Source organism: Protopterus annectens, chromosome 9.part0 (genome assembly GCF_019279795.1).
Source record: "Protopterus annectens isolate FY-2018-M chromosome 9.part0, PAN1.0, whole genome shotgun sequence".
NCBI lineage: Eukaryota > Metazoa > Chordata > Ceratodontiformes > Protopteridae > Protopterus > Protopterus annectens.
This window is the reverse complement of record NC_056743.1, coordinates 273,129,467-273,145,181: the sequence shown is the minus strand read 5'-3', so window position 1 is coordinate 273,145,181 and position 15,715 is coordinate 273,129,467. Positions and strand designations below refer to the sequence as shown.

Genomic DNA, 15,715 nt, shown 5'->3' with positions numbered 1-15,715 from the left:
AGTCTGAATGTAGACATATCTGCCTACACGAACACATAGCTCTAGCTTTCTTGTAGTCAAGCTCAGTAAAACTGACAAGACAGATAGAGAGGAAAATCTAAATACCTCTACGATGGGAAATTCTGATCTAGAAAAAAACACAGACCTTGAAAATGTCACCAAAGAGTAGCATGATTATTTATCATTACAAGACATGTACTGTTTCTTTAAAAGAGAAGGAGGAAGGTGTTACTGTTATTGGTGTAGACTCTGAAACAGCAACCAAGTGCAAAGTACCACCTTCAGATCAACTTTTAAAACAAACTACTTCCAGCTGAAATGGAAATTTTAAAAGGTTATTTTTTATAAGCTTTAATTTTAAAGCATCCAGACATTAACATACAAGAAATCCCCAAACCAAGATCTCTGCAAGGACAGCAGGTGCTCAGGTGCAAAAAGCAAAACGTAAAAAGACATAGCCAGCACTCAACTGGAGCAAACATCTTTTAATTTACAAACTTGCAGAAAGGCCGATTTCACTTCAGAGGGTGAGTCAGCAGTATATTTATGATCCTTATGACTAAATATTAAGGAACTTGGATATGTCATTTGAAATTTTGCATTGTTTTAATAAATATGCACAGTACAGAGACAGAAGTTGTCATTTTTGTTTAATTTCCATATTACATTCCATTTTTACTTTTGGCAGCCAGTAAAATTCTTTAGACATTTTGGTAATTGAGCATTCTTGCGTACACTTGTCTGGGTTTAGCAGGATCCTGATTGCTACAAAGAGCTCTATGGGTTCTTTCAATAATTATTTCAGATGGTGCATTTTCGTTTTGTAGCAGACAACCAAATATCTGTTCAAGGATATTAATTAGCTGCCGTTGATGTTTTTTTGCCTGCTTCTAGCTTTGAGATCAGTTATTTTTTGCTAAATAGCTGCAATCGTTTTGTTTTTTTCTTCTAACTCTTTCTGTAGCTTATCTATTTTTACTTCGTTAGCATGTGCCATTGTTTCCATTTGATCAAGCTTCAGGATTATGTGATTTCAATTATTTCCAAGCCCAGTTAGTTGCTCTGAAAAGCTAGTGATGGCCGTTTAGAGAGGAAGAGCAGCTAATTTTAAATCATCCATATTAACCGATGGATCTGATTTTGATTTTACAGCTGATTTTGAGTTTAATTGCTGTTGTTTTATTGTACATTGCTGTTTAGTCACAACTTCCTTCTCAGGTGAAACAATAGATGAAAGTTTGGACTTTGTAGTTTGAGTGTCCATCCCGTCCATCTCACTGGACAATTTGAACAGTTAAATGACTCTTTCTGTTTAATGCCTTCTCTTTTTCCTATTACTTCTTTTCTTTTCCCCTCTTTCTTTCTCTCTTCTCTTCTCTTTTCCTAGTCTCTACTCAGTATCAAGACAGCAGGCCCATGCACATTGGATAAGGGGTGTCTGACGTGTTGTTATAGAAATTGTTAGATTCTTCTTTGTTTACAAAAGATTATTTCCTCTGCCAGTAATTAAATGGTTTGGTAGTATGTTTTAGAGTATTTGGAGAATTTTAAAGCTTTTGAGTATTTGGCTTAAGGCAAGTTAAATAGGCTGTTTCAGGGAGCCACATGGAAAAGGCACTCATTGGATGTCCACCATCTTGGATCTAGTTTTTATCATGTGTTCTAAGTAATACGACTGCAAAGGAAGCAAGCACATATCATGTCTTGTGCCCATGACCTCTCTCCCTCTCTCTTTCTAAATTAGATTCTCAGCATCTTTTCAGGTAACAAAATGGACTGAATGCAGGTATACTCATTTATCTGATATTCAGCAACCAGGATGACAGAACAGCAGATTTATTAAAATAGACACAACTTTACCAAAAAATATTAGAGGTTTTGTATTACAATTAAGACTTCTTCCGATATATGCAACAGAACAAGTGCTCAAACCAGCAAGACCAGTAAGGCCACATGATACAAAAAACACAATGAGCTAATAAGAAGCAATGGCGAGGCAAAGCAATTTAAAGTGACAGGCAGTAATTGCAAAAACAACAAAAAAAACTACACAGAATTAATCTTGATTTTTTTTATAATTTGTTAAGACTTATTTAAAGTATTTTTATTTTAGTTTTGCTACACTTTTGTGTTATTTTCATGGTTTGTGCAGGTATTCTTTGTAGATATTTTGCAATTACTGCCTGTCACTTTAAATTGCTTTGCCTCTCCTTTCCTTCTTATTAGCTCATTGTGTTTTTTGTATCATGTAACCTTACTGGTCATTTTAAGCTGAGTACTTTTTCTGTTGCATATAACTGAAGAAGTCTTAATTGTAAGATGAAAGTGCTAATATTTTTTGGTAAAGTTGTGTCTATTTTAATAAATGCTGTTCTGTCATCCTGGTTGCTGTTGGTAAAGTGCAGTTAGGCTGGTTTTGTTTTTCTATGTTGCTCATTTATCTGCTATGTCAAATAAAAGGGTGCACCACTTGAGAGAAAATGAGACTAACAAACACATAGCCCAAGTCTATAAAAAAAACTAACATGGGATACAGTTTAACTCATTCAACTAACATGGAATACAGTTTAACTCATTCCCTCCAGTACAGCTCTTTTGAGTTTGTACCTTTAACTCCCAGTGGGTGTGGCTTCAGCCTTTGAAAAATTAAGTTATCACCTTACAGTTCAAACAAATGTCATCATTCACATCTCTAGAGCCATAAATGTTGCTAGAAAACTGTAAATGATAAACTATTCAGGATAAATTAATCTTTACATCTATGGCATTCATTCAGTTTGATGCTTTAAACTGGATTTTATAAGCCAAAAAATGGCAGTGAATATTAATTGTGCAATGTTGCATGAACAGCTTATGATATCTCAATAACTATTCAAGCAAAACACACACTGCCAGCAGGATTTTCTTCATACAGCTGTAAGCTTTCTTATGAGGCTATGCAGTTCTATGTTGTCTGAATGTTGAGATATTTAGAGAAATCTGAAAAATTATTGTAATACAAATAAACAGTATACAAATAATATTCAATACCTCTAGCAGCGTGAGACAGAGGTTGAATATCAATACAAATGTATTTGCCATCATGTATGCTTTAAGATGAAATTTTCTGATATCTTGCATTTAGCATAGTTTTGGAATTATTAATGGAAATATGAACAAGCAATATTTGATGCCTAGAGGCGTCATAGGAGTTAACTGCAGAAACGCCTGGAGGCAGACTAGGCAACAATGAGTTGTCTTTAACTACAATATATTTGTCAACAATAAGGAAATATCCTGAAAGCCAAAATATTTATCCTGCAGTACATGATAATTATAAACCATAGAAATACATAATTCCTCTTGACTATTAAAAATCTTGCAACTGTTATCTCTGTCCCCACAATACCAATGTTTGATAAAGCTGCAGTAAAGCATACTTTGTGGAAGACTTGGGAGCAAGGAAAAGAACTGCAAAAGAAAATGTTACATGAGCCTCTAAAAATCTAGCCACTCATGCTAAGAAGGAAAGTATTTCTGCATCTATTTCTGTCCACAATTTTAATGGCAGCAAAGTATCATGGTTAGAAACAGTGCTGTCAAGTACAGCTGTCGAAGTATTCCTCTCTGTACAAAGGGAATTTTTTAAAATTTTCTGTTTGCTAATGCTTTTCTCTCGTTATAGTAGATGAACAATTTAAGTCAGTGAGACACACGGATGTCCCACTCACCAGCTGTTCAAAGAGAAAGTCATGGTCAGCTGCCTGTCCAATACCATGACTCGTCAGATCACGCATGCACTCTGGTCTCTCAGCAACAATTACCATTATGACTCTGTCATAGTTTTTGTTGGTATGAAAGATCTGAGACATACCTCACTGGACTATATGAAGAGAGACATGGTTCAGCTCTTTGATTATGTGTCCCAGGCAGGTATGTCCCTAGCCTTGAACAGCATATTACCCTCACCTAGAATAATGCCACAGTGTAAACAAAAAATGATTGATTTTGATAATTGCCTTAGTTTTTGGTGTCATTCAAAAGGGATTCAGTTCCTATCAGCCTGGGAAGCCATGGTTGACCAACTTTGCTCCTTTGCCAGAGAAGGTTTGCTCCTGGTGCAGTCACAGATACCTCCATGGGTCACTACACACATGAGAATTCAAATGCCCTGGAATAAATTGTCCATAACCCAACAAGAGGAAGAAACAATCTAGATTTGGACCTCACCAACATGTCAAACAGATGCACTGTCACAACTGTCGGACCCTCATTAATTAAAACTGACCACAAATCAGTCACCTTCGAGCTGGCACTAACACCAGAACTCACAAAGGGTGAAATCAGACTAAAAAACTTCACCAGGGCAAACTATACCCTACTAGGTGAAGGTAAAACTGCATTGCAAGCCCCAACCTAAGAAGGTTACACTAAAGCCCTGTACAATCACTTGAATAAGTGCATAAACTCAACTGTACCAGAAAGAATCAAAGCCAGAGCCCCACCCCAAGTAAAAACAAGCTGTCATTGTGGATATCCGGCATCAACAAACTTTACAAAAAATCCAAAAAGTTGCTGTCCAAGAAAACAAAGGCAAGGCCTCAACAGTGGAAAAGCACCCTCCTCAGCCTCAACAGGCAAATAAGACAAATTGTCAAATCCTGCAAGGGATCCTTTGCGAGAAACTTAGAAAATACATCCAAGGATAGCCATAAGGCCTTTTATAGCTACATACGTGGCCTAAAAGGTAGTATCTAAGCATGTGCAGAACTAGTGGCCAATGGTATCACAAACGCTGACCCCACAGAGATAGCAAACCTGTTAGCAGATAGGTTTGGAGAAAATTTCACTCCCTTATGCCTTCCTAACTTATCACAAACCTTTTCCCAAACTTTCCCCACCACCCTACATATCTGAAGAGCAGGTCTTCAAAGCCTTGTTCAATGTAAAAAATACAGCATCTGTGGGACTAGACAACATCCTAGACTGCCTTCTAAACAAGCTAAAACATGAACTAGCATCACCACTAAGTACCCTTTTCAATTATAGCCTAACCACTGGCTTTGTTCCTGTGGAACAGAGAACAGCAACAGTTATTCCCCTCCACAAAGGTGGCCTAGCAACAGACATGGGGAATTACAGACCCATAAGCCTGGCCATGGAACGTATCATTATGGACCTCATAAATAAAGACATAGGTGACCTCCAAACCCTGGATCCCACCCAATTCGGCTTCGTCAAGGGCAGATCCTGCCTGTTAAATGCAGTGGATTTCTTTGAAAATTTGACCAGGGCCATTGACAAGGGCAAATATGTGCACATTGTATTTTGACTTGGCAAAGGCTTTTGACACAATTTCACATTCAGGCATTACCAATAAATTTAGCAAACTGAATGTAAACCCCTTCCTTGTAAGATGGGTTGCTAACTGGCTCACAAACCAGACATACACTACCAAAGTGGGTGACTCCAAATCAACCAGCAGACCTGTTTCCAGTGAGGTACCACAGAGGTCAGTGTTGGGCCCCCTACTGTTTTGTATATACTTCTCAGTAGTTCAGGTTAAAACTAAGGGGTTGTGACTGACCAAGTATGCAGTACAGCAAGCTAGGTGCAATCATTGAATCCCCAAATGATGTCAGTATACTCCAGGAGGGTCTCACAGAGACCACTGACTGGTATATTAGTCATGGTCTCAAACTGAATGCAAAGAAATGCATCATCATTCCCTTCAGCACAAACAATGTCCCTTCACACTATCAAATAAACAATAATACCCTTAGTACGCACGAAGTGGTAAGGGACCTTGGATCTCAAGTTGACTGTGACCTTAACTTTGACCACTATGTGTCTGCTGTAGTAAGGAGAGCTTTTTCTATTAGGCACACTTAATTAGTAAAGACATCACCTCGAGAGAAAAAGAGGCTAGAACCCCTCTATACTTGGCACTTATCTGGCCCATAATTTAGTATAACTCCCCGTTCGGCATGTACGGTATTAAGCACCTGCAGCAATTGGAGAGACCTCAGAGGTTTCTAACAAAGAAGATCAAGGGTCTCCAGCATGTGCCTTACACAGACCAACTAAAGTCCCTATCACTATACTCCATATAATATAGGCTTCTTAGCAGAGACTTATGCCCTGCCTACAGAACAATCCAAGGCCCAAACCTAATGAACTTGCTGAATATCCGTAAGTCAAATGGGACTAGGGCTACCCATTCCAGGGAGCTAACTATGACCTGCAACTTAAATAAGACATGTTGGAGGGACAGATTTATCTCCCAGCAACTGCCACATCTTTGGAACAGGCCACCAGTTCATGTGAAACAAAGCACTGCTATGACACTGTTCAAGAGGAACCTGGATGAGTGGATGGGGCACCATACATTCTTATCAGGGATAGCACCCACAATCCTCCTAGACATAGGCAGTCATCACTGAATGAAATCTTGCATATTAACTAGCATTTCTGTAGTATTACATTGGGATGAAATGGCTAGGCTTAAAATGACCTCTGGTTCAATAGCCTAGTAATCTCCTATGATACTATGACTTGAGAGACTTGCATCAGTTATATATGCAAATGAAAGAGAACATTTGTATGAATGTTTTTGCATGCTGAAAGAGCTTACAGAAGTTGCCTTTTCTTATATGTCATTCATTCTGCAGTGTATCAGGCAGGTACTGCATCAAACAGATGCCACACGTGAAGACAGAAACCCATAGAAACAGGATTGGCTTACTTCAAAACCACCTGCAGGCATAACAGTGCTGTCTGCATTCATTTCATTGATATGCTTATTTGACATTTGGTCCATTTACCCACTTTGAACATGAAAAGTAATTCACTTTTCAACACAACTCAAACTTTGCTTGTTAAATCCTCTTAGAACTCCTACTTCTGCCGTAGTACCTGTTTGATGTATTAGCATTATGATCCTTTCTTGCTGCAATGGATTACAAGTAACATTGCCATCCACTTTAGTAAAGTCTTGTAGATGATGTCACAGGCGGTCCGCATGACGATGTCTTCTATTTGCATGGTTTAACAAGGCATGCTTGCTTTTTTGTTTATTTTCAAGTAAACCTTCAAGCGTCTCCAATTGCTACCTGCATTATATTGTCAGGACCCCTAAGTACCAAATCCATCTTCCATGATGTAACTTTTCCCTGGTGAGGAATCATGTCATGAAAATCCCAAGATGACAAACGCTAACCATTTTCAAGATTCTGCCTGAACATTCAGCATTTCATTCCTTCCCCGTAATCAAGCCCACCCACTCTTTAGAAGGATACGTTTTTTGCCTCAAATACATCACTGCCTGACTTGCAGAACCGTTCCCTTTTCTCTCCCATACCATATACTACTAATGTTTTTGAGCCTCACTTGCTGTGTGTATATTGCTGCTTAATGTGTTAAACTTAACATAGTTCTCTGCTCTGGTTGTCAAGCACTGAAGCAGAGTAGCAGGAGAAGTATAAACTGCAATGATGAATGGTAAAATGTAGAGCATGTGAGGTTATTAAAAAAAAAAAAAAAACGTTAAAAACATTTTCCTACCACTGGTGTCCCCCTGCAGCTTGGGGCTGATCCACACCACACTTCTTATCAATCAATCTGGAAACTTATTAAAAAAAAAAGTTCCTTATGGGGCTGCCTAATTCTCTTGTTCCTAAGGCTACCCCCAGCTAAACCTTACTGTGTTGACCAAATTAAAGTTTGTTTTGTCTTCTTAGAAATTATTCACTCTGCATAGTGATCTGAGCTCCAACTTCCGGTCCCCCCACACCTATGGTAGTTTTATAAACCACTCACTATAGCACTGTACATAAAGATTTGTTATATCCTACTACTTACCTCAACCTGCTCTCATTCACTTTGTCTCTAAAAGATATCAAATGGACTTTATCTGAATGAAGCAAGTCCAAAAAGACTGCTCTAATGTGTTTTTTTTTCAGGGCAAAGACCCCCTGATGTCCTGCAGTGTGCTAATGGCACTAAGGAGAGATTCTTGTTTGCAACTGGTTTCCACTCCAAAATCCAGAGTTGCATACCAAGATGTTGTGAAACTGGATGACACTTGCATCATATAAATATATTCCCTTGTACTAAACAATGATCCAGAAGAGACTACACCATGTTGAAATCGACTGTGTTTTGTTAGTTTGCTTTAGCACAAAAACATCATTTGCTGCAGTAAATATGACTGCAAAATGGTTATTATTTATCAGGTCTTTTAAGTTGCATCTTTACAATACCTGCTATTTAAATATTAATGATATATCTAACAGGACTCTTAATACTTACCTGCTGTCTTGTACTAGTACAGTAATTGTTAGGACTGTCATCTACCTCCCATGTAATAACTACATAAATCATAGTGGTGCCTCATTAGACTTGTGCTTGAATCAAAATATAAAGCAGACGGGGCTCTAAAGTTTATTTTCCTTTAACTGCATGCACTGTTAATGATTGCTTTGTTAACACGGTGTGATGACTGCACAGTCAAAGGACACTTTGCTGTTAAACACACACAAATCAAGCTTTATTGCCTGAGATGAAACCTTTTAAAAATTACGTATGTGAATCCAAACAGTCAATGCAAGTAACTTTTCGGACAATAAATGTTTAAGTGAGTGAATGCAGTGTGTACAGTCTATTTTGTAAAAAGGTTATCTCTTAAGCATATTTTCTCTGTGTGATTTTAAAAAACTTGCATGTATACACCATTTTATTTCATTGTTTGGCATGTCTGCCCTTAGGAAATTTGCAGTAATAATTCACCCTAAAAAAAAAAAAAAACAGGGGCATAGTCATTTAGAAAATGAAATATACAGTGACAGAGGACTGTGACTGAGTTAGTAATCATAACCAATTTATTGGTTTATTCAAGAAAAGATGTACTACAGTGTCCCATTGATGAAAAACAGCTTTAAAAGCAGTTAGGCACTTCCTTTTGCTACACATTGTGCTACAGGAAGCGTAATTCTGTTTGCAGTGCTGAAAACTTCCGGTCACAGGTGGCTGTGGTTAAAGTAATAGCATTTGACTAGATGTTAGCAGTACTGTAAGGGGGTCTATATTATAATCGTGAAAGTTTAATAGTTCGAATGCATAAACATCGAACTATATGCATCAAACTATCAAACTATTAAACGATCGAACACCTATAAAAATAATTTTAGGACCAAAACAAAAAAATAACAAGTGTAGGCAGGGGGGCAAGCACCCCTGCACCCCCACACCCCCCGCTACTTAAATATACCAACTCCGAGTTCGCACTACAGTGTAGAAAAGGAAATCTTCCCTTTCCGCACTATACTCCATTAAAGTGCGATCTCGGAGTTGGTATATTTAAGTAGCGGGGGGTGGGGGTGCAGGGGGGCTTGCCCCCCTTTCTAAACACCCTCTACTTTTTTTTTTTTTACAGGGTCTACTAGAATTTCGATGGTTTAATGTTTCGATCACTAAAGTTCAATATTTAGTGATTCGAAGCAATAAACCTTTAAGATTCTAATATAGACCGCTGTAAGGTGCATACCAAATGTTAAGCACCATTTTTAAGTCAGAAATACGCTTAACAAGGTTGTCTTCTTTCTAGATTTGCAGTGTAACTGCAGAGACATATGTAGTATAAATTACTATTAGTGACGACAGAAGTGTCGTTACACCATATGAAGTCCAGGTAAAGACCTCAGTTTGCCCCCCCCCCCCCCCATCACCACCTACAAGATGACGTCCAAAAAGAAGAAAACTAGTGGTTTTATCTACCTAATAATCACCACTGAAAAGAGACCCAGGTGCCGGTTGCAAGCAAAATGAAAATTTCAGAGCCATGGAATCTCTTCACGAAAATGTTGTTAGAAGTTATTCTCATGACAGCACAGATGGCAACTTCACAGTAAACTATGCCTCATCAAGCGATCAATCCAATACAAAAATAAGAACAGGTACAGAGTTGGTAATAAGTTTTTACAGGTAAGCAGACATAAACATGAAATGGTTCCATCTTGCTTATTAAAAAGAAAGAAACAAAAGCATCATTCAGGTTCCATAAATAGATTAAAGAATAAATAGGCTACTGTGTTAGGTAAAGGTGGAAGAAAGAGATGGAATTAATTCAATCTATACCATTAAAGCACATATAGACAAGATTATAAACTCTGCAAAAAACGTCATCAGATTTACTAGTCATACAATTAAAAAGTGAAAGATTAATAAAGAGTACTTAGTCTACAAAAAGATGAGGGCAGTGTGTACAGTGAAAAAGCAGAAGTTTTGTCCTAACTTGTTATTTTTGTGTGCTGTTTGTGAAACAAAAGGAAGGTGTAGGGCTACAGATGACTATCATCTGCAATGAAAGTACTTTACAACAACTGCACATTAGCAAATTTACAAATGAGAGAGATCCCTCCCAACACTTCATTATGAATCATGAATAGAAAATCCCTGAAGGTAAAGCTCTCCATTGCAAGCAGCATAGCATAATATCACTGCAGTCTTTACACAATCTCCAGCTGGTAACACCTCGGCACCAATAAAGGCAATCCCAGACTCAAAGGCCAAAAATCTGGTGACAAAAAACGTAGTTCACTACATAGTAAAAGGTTTATTCATATGCCACAACAATAAGGATTTAATACTTTCTTCTCCCAACAGGAAACGTCATCAGAAACAATTTTACATAACATTCTGTCACCAATTTAAAGCCATAACTCATTTTTTATTGGTTAATGACATAAAATGACACCCCTTAAACCTCCCATATTGACAATTTTACTATAAAATTTATTAATGTTCTCCTATATAACCTACCATTTTTTTCAATATGATGTGAACATGTCTTATAACTTGTTAGCCCTTAACTTTAGGGCTGGTGTCAATGAGATATGATCATTCAGTCCTGGGTGTATACAAGCATCCTGGTGTAATTGCCAAATTAATTCCCTAAGTCTGGGATTACCTTTATCGGTGCCAAGGTGTTACCAGCTGGAGATTGTGTGATTACTGGATTTGTGGTTTTCAGCCAGCTTTTTCCACAGAAGTGTCGCTTATCACTGCAGACTTCACAAACCTGTTTTCATCTCCTTTTAAAGGTATTGGCGCTTAGATACAAAGCACCTGCAAAAACAGATTCAGCATTCTTTATTAAGCTGGTTGGTGGCCTGCTTGCTTACTTGCCCCACTTTCAGTCAGTCCTGTCAAGCTTCTCAATGAGAAGTGGTGAATAACCTTTCTTTTTTTTACATCTTCTTCTTCCCCAGGTGTCAGGCAAGTTGTAGAGTCCCAGTTCCATTCTAACAAAAGAAACCTCTCTCTCACCCCCTAGAGGGCCCATCTCTATACCGGAAGAATGCAAAGTTCCTATAATCATGGCTGCACAGGTAAAAAACACACTCTCCAAAGCCAAGAACACAGCATCCATGGGACCTGACAATATCCCAGGCTGCGTTCTACATGAACTACAGAATGAACTGGCACTCTACCTAAGTACCGTGTTCAATCATAGCCTCACCTCAGGCTTTGTACCCACTGAATGGCGCACAATGACAGTTATCCCACTCCACAAAGGGGGAGCCACGACGGACCCTGGGAACTACTGCCCCATTAGCCTGATGAGCCTGGTCTGCAAGGCCATGGAACGTATTATCGTGGAACTCATAAACAAAGACATTGGTAATCTCCAAACTCTGGACCCTACTCAGTTTGGATTTGTAAAAGGCAGATCATGTCTCCTAAACCTGATTGACTTCTTTGAAGCAGTCACCAAAGCCATAGATGAGGGTAAAATGGTTCACACAGTTTATCTAGATCTCGCCAAGGCTTTCGACACCATCCCCCACTCTGGAATTATAGATAAGCTCACTAAACTAGGTATAAATCCCTATGTCACAACATGGGTTGCCAACTGGCTCATGGACAGAACCCACACTGTGAAAGTAGCGGATTCCAAATCCGACATCAGACCAGTGACAAGTGGAGTACCACAGGGTTCAGTCCTGGGTCCTCCCCTGTTTGGTATCTACTTCTCTGAAGTGCAGGCCAACACAGAAGGTCTTTGGCTAACAAAGTTTGCAGTTGACTGCAAACTAGGAGCCATAATCGAAACTCCTAACGATGTGGACAAACTACAAAAGGGCCTCACTGAGACAGATACCTGGTGTCAAAGCCATGGCCTGAAGCTCAATGCCAAAAAGTGTATTGTCATCCCCTTTGGTAAAAATTCTGCACCCATGAACTACCACATAGCTGGTAGTCTACTTAATGCCGAAAATGTGATAAGAGACCTTGGGACACAGGTGGACAGTAGTCTCTCCTTTGATAATCACATCACCACAGTGGTTAGGAAATCCTTCTACGTGGCTCATCTCATCACAAAAGGATTCTCATCCAGAAAAAAAGAGGTCATTGTTCCCCTCTACTCATCACTAATTAGACCCATTATAGAGTACAACACCCCTTTTGGTATGTACCTCACAAGACATCTACAACAACTGGAAAGACCACAGAAATACCTCACAAAGAGGATTACTGGCCTCAAACAGATGCCCTATGCAGACCGACTCAAAAAACTACAGCTTTACTCCATCGCATATCGCCTACTCAGGGGCGATCTCTGCCTAACATACAAAGCTATGTCAAACCCAGAGCTGTTGGACATGCTCCACTTAAAGAAATCCCAATCTCTCTGAGCTACACGCTCTAGGGACCTTAACCTTGTCATCACAATAAACAGAACATGGAGGGATAGATTCCTGTCCCAGAGACTTCCCATACTCTGGAACAGACTACCTATCTATGTCAAACAGAGCTCCTCATTAGCACTCTTCAAGAAAAATTTTTATGATTGGATGGGAAATGGGAAATTCACCCCGGGGATCACTTCTGTGGCTCTGCTCGACAGGGGCACAGGAAAATAATTTTCTTGGGTGGCGAAAGCCAGGGTACATTTTTTGGCTAGGCTTGTATGGGCCCTAGGGCCGATAGCCTAGTACCTACCTATGAACCTATGAACCTATAAGAAAATTAAAACTCAAGATAACAGTGAACTTTAGTTTTACAATTTAACTAAATGCTTGTGGGATTTCTAAAATGTAAGAAGTAATCAAAGAGCCAAATCAAAGTTAGTATTTCACCTGTTGCTCTTGCAGGTGCCAAAATACAAAAACTGCTTGCACTGCCCTCATCTACTAGCCAAGATCCCAGACAGAAGCCTTCCTATGTTTTGGGGTGGTTTCTGCAGCTCAGCCCATATGTAAAACATAAGGATGAACATATCTGTCTATATGAAGCCAAAAGAGGAAAGGAAGTAACCAGAATCGCTATAAGGAAGCAGTGAGCTGAAAAACAAAATTGTGTGTATGCAAATCTACTTTTTTGTTTCTTAAAACAATAAGATGGCATTTTAGTGTGTTTTGCACCCTATACAAGCAGGTGTCTGGGGTGGGGCCTTTACCCTACCTTTCCTAGACCTATAAGTGAAGAGTCCTTTACTAGTGTTGTCTATTGGAGTGGGGAAGGTAGCAACCGGTCAGTTCGAACTGCAGTAGCTACTATAGAAGCTGACAGAATATTGTTTTACAAAGGGTTTCATGAAGGAAAGTCAAATGCAAAACAACAAAAAAATTAGGGTAAATTCATAGATTTCAACAACTTTGCTCAAAACTGAGGGACCAAGCCAAAAAATACTGGGAGAACAAAGTTGTAAAATCAGGGTAAATGTTTTAAATATTATCGTAATTTACTTAAGTTAATAGAACAAGTTTTGCATCCGTGTGCATTTGCTGAACAGTGAAAAGTATAAAACTCTGATACTACCATGATTCAAACGAAAATAATTAAAAAAAAAAAACAAATCATGAAATGCGGGGTAAAATATAACGCAAAATCAGTGACAGCTGAGAGATATGGATTAATCAGGTAAAAGGTCAGTGTCATTAATTACAATGGTGTTGGATGGGAAGCCTAATGAAAACAAACTGTGACCAGGCAGAGTAATGTGAGCAAAACTGTTAAGGACAGAAAAACATTTCAGGCAGTATGCTGTTGCATTCTTGTTTAAAGGCTCAGCAGGTTAGGCTGAACAACTTAAGACTGATTTTGTGATATTGAGGGCTATTATAGCAATAACCCACGCCTGGGTGTGGGTAATGCTGGTTTTACCCACGGTTGGCATGGTTTGGTCCAGAGGGTGAAGCCCGAGGGACCAAACAAAGACAACCGTGGGTAAATCCAGCATTACCCACACCCAGAAGTGGGTTATTGCTATTATACCATGGTGTTAGTTTGTTTTGTATTATGTTTGTATTGTTGTTATTTATGTTTTTGTTTGCTTTTTTTTGTATTCTTCCACTTTTTGTGAGATAAAATAGTCCACACTTTCAGTTTGTGTTTATTGTTTATTTCTGTTTTAATTTAAATACATGTTATTTTTTAGTTTTTCAGGAAATGTTAGGAAAGGGCTAGGTGGTGCTTGGTATAATATAGTTTAAGGAGTGTAGAAGTTTATAACATGTAGTTATGTTTTAGTAGTTATAGGTATGTTGAAATGTGGTGTAGTTTTAATTTGTATTAATTTTTTTAAAATATGTACTTTTACTATTTGGTCACTAGATTGTGGTATTGTATGCGCTTTTATTAGATGTATGCTGATGTGGACGTTCGGTATGGTGTGTGTTTTTGACTTTGCGAGGGATGTGTGGTGTGTTTTTAGTATGTACATTTTTGGAGTTGTCTGTGTATAGGTATTGTAGGGAATATAGGTAAGTGAATGGTTTTATGAGAATGCTTGGTTTTATTGTGTTACAAGTGGTGGTTATGTAGTGTGTGTGTGATGTATTTGCGACTGCATGACTTTTTATTTTTTTAGTGTTCGAGGTGAGGGAATGAGGAGTGTAGTATGGAAATTGGTTAGTTTTCTGTGTTTTCATTAAATTGTTGTGTGTTTTGGGTATTAGATTTACTTTACTTTACTGTTTATTTGCTGTCGCCGCATGATATTTAGCGACCGGACTTTTTGCGTTGTTTCTTGTAGGATTTACTATGTGCACGCTGGTTGGATTAGCCAATCAGCATGCACGTTTGTCAGGTTTGTGATGTTCGCATGGTATAATATACAACTGCTAATATATGCACATGCGCATACACCACACACACACACACACACACACACACACACACACACACACACACACACACACACACACACAGACAAACAAACATCTGCATGTATATATGTATATATATATATATATATATATATATATATATATATATATATATATATATATATATATATATATATATTTATATATATATATATATATATATACACATATATACACACATATATACATAAATTAATGGGGAAGGTTAATTCAGCATTATGTTGAATGTTGTTAATGTCTACACAATAAAGCTGAATATCACATTGTGAAGCTTCTGTACATGCTATGAGGTTACTTCACATAGCATGCAGTGCAAAAATATGTTTTTGCAGGTAGCCAAGTCCCCCTGCACCCCTCCCTGACTTGTATATTAATGTGAGATTGCACAGTACCTGGGGAAGGTGCATATTACCTTTCCCCAGGGATTGCACTTTCTTGCACAACTGGTGTCCATCTTCAAATAAATAAAGATCATTTGCTGTATTTATTATGAAAAGAACCTAACTGAAGGGAAACAGTGTCCTGTCAGTGTAATAATGGTTCATTGATATGGAGTGTTCAGTATC

General features: G+C 38.3%; 1 long non-coding RNA gene across 1 annotated transcript in view; it reads left to right on the top strand.

The window, feature by feature from the left end:
* Positions 1–282: 282 nt before the first annotated feature.
* The window catches only part of LOC122810871, a 39,877-nt gene continuing 24,444 nt past the window's right edge, over positions 283–15,715 (top strand). Inside the window, exon 1 of the long non-coding RNA XR_006366137.1 lies at positions 283–527. This is a non-coding gene — a long non-coding RNA (uncharacterized LOC122810871). The remainder of the gene's footprint in view (positions 528–15,715) is intronic.